A 2,322-nucleotide genomic window follows, 5' to 3' on the forward strand; every position below is an offset into this window, starting at 1 on the left:
TAATATAATATAATATAATATAATATAATATAATATAATATAATATAATATAATATAATATAATATAAAAGTTAAACAGATTTATACGTGCTGCAGCTCGAACAAGAAAAACAAAAAAACAACAAAAATAAAAATGAAGATAAACAAAGATACTCCGCCTTCTCCAGCCGGTGTCCACAGGTGTCCTGTGTCTAGCAGCTAGCTAGCAGCTAGCTAGCAGCTAGCTAGTAGCTAGCTAGCCGCTAGCTAGCAGCTGTCTAGCAGCTAGCTAGTAGCTAGCTAGCGGCTAGCTGGCAGCTAGCTAGCAGCTAGCTAGGGGTTAGCTAGCAGCTAGCTAGCAGCTAGCTAGCGGCTATATATGCTGTAGGCTAGCTAGCCACAAACTAGCTGCTACTTAGTTAACTTTTCTGTTTAATAAATACTGTTGTTTAATATTATTGTATATTATTATTTATTATTAATATTGTTGTTTACTTATTTCTACTGTACTTCTCTTCTGTTCGTGTTGCAGCAATGCCATCCTCTGCTTGACGAAATTAATTATTTATTTATTTATTTATTTATTTAATTATTTAATTAATTATTTAATTAATTAAATAATTAATTAATATTATCTTAAGACAACCTGCTGCAGAGCAGGGTCCTTATACACATACATACATGTATACATATGTATATATATATATATATATATATATATATATATATATATATATATATATATATATATATATATATGTATGTATATGTATATAGAGGAGATATCTATTCGTCATCATGTGTTGCTGTATATCCCTGATGAAGCCGCTGCGGTGCAGCAGCGTTTGCGTTGAGTGAGAGCTTTCTTTTCTCTAACTCCTTTTCAAGGGTTTACGAACTGCAGTGCAGAAATCCTGCAGCTAGCCACAGCTAGCCACAGCCAGCCACAGCTAGCCGTAGCTAGCCACAGCTAGCCACGGCCCGAAGGGCTAACTGTAGCTGGAGCTAGTGGTATCATTTGGAGCCAAATGAGTGTAGACTGTTGCGGAGAGCTGCAACTAGATGTAGCTAGCTGCAGGTAGCTAGCTAGCCGCTGGTAGTTGCACGTTGCTGCAGCTAGCTGCAGTGGGCCTGAAGAGAAGCGTTTTCTTATAGCTATCTCGGTGGTGGGGGCTGGATCGAAAGAGAGTTTCTGTTGCATGCATGCATGCGGGGCTATGCTGCAGCAGGAGCAGCAGCAACACGTGCTGCTGCAGCTCGCAGCAGAAGCTCTCACCGTTGCTTACTAACCACCAGCCCCAGGGGCCTCGTGTGCCCCCTCCTATGCCCAACGAATGGAGGCTGCAGGGGTGTTTACTAGCTGCTTTTCATATTTATATCGGCAGATATATTTAGTTTTGAATGCAACTCAAAAGAATATCGTCGTAACATTGAGGACTCTTACTAAACACNGCAGATATATTTAGTTTTGAATGCAACTCAAAAGAATATCGTCGTAACATTGAGGACTCTTACTAAACACGTTCTAAATGGTCGGCGTACACCCCATGCCGGTGCGGTGCAAGGTGAGGCGCTTTAGCCAGTTTCTCTCCACTTAAACAGAATGAGAAAAATAAATGAAGTATAAATATATAAAATAAATTCTCAACAATTTAATGATACGCTAGTCTCGGGTGTACATGCAGCTTGTGGTTGCATCGGCAGCGACCCTGGCCTGCAGAGCACCGGGGGGGCCAATGGCTTGGCGTAGCGGTTTCTGTTGTTTCTGATTGAAGATAAACAGTGAAAATTTCGATTAAGTATAAAAATAAATATAAATTATAAATTAAAAACCAATAAAAGAATAACAGAAAAGGCAGAGAGGCAGCGGGCTCAGCCGCCCGGTGTGAGCATCTTCTTCTGCTGAGGCGTATACAAACCACAGCGGCGGCGACCCGAGAAAGTTCAATGCAGGAATAATATATTTTAAGTATCATACATCAATTTGAAGCTAATTTCTTTGTTATTATTTTTATTCTTTTATGAGCACAATGCCGCCATCCGCTCGGGAGGTCGTGGACCCGAGAGAGCGCGGCGTAGAAGAGCCTCGCAGCTGTTGTTGTTTTTTCTGAATTTTTCTGCAATTTCCGGCTATTTTGCCTTTTCTTTGAAATAAATACATTTCTTCCTGCAAAGTACACAGAACCAATCAACACGAACACTGCATCGAGCTCTTTTATAAAAGTATATAATACTTGTTGTGTTCTCAGCCACCGCGACTCATCTTCTTTCTCTTCTTCTTGTGTCGTTACAGCGCACATCAACCCCGTTGCTTTCTTCTTCTCTTTCCCGTCTCGCTTGGCA

The sequence above is a fragment of the Eimeria mitis genome, genomic scaffold (genome assembly GCF_000499745.2).
Source record: "Eimeria mitis Houghton genomic scaffold, Emh_scaff205, whole genome shotgun sequence".
NCBI classification, from domain to species: Eukaryota; Apicomplexa; class Conoidasida; order Eucoccidiorida; family Eimeriidae; genus Eimeria; species Eimeria mitis.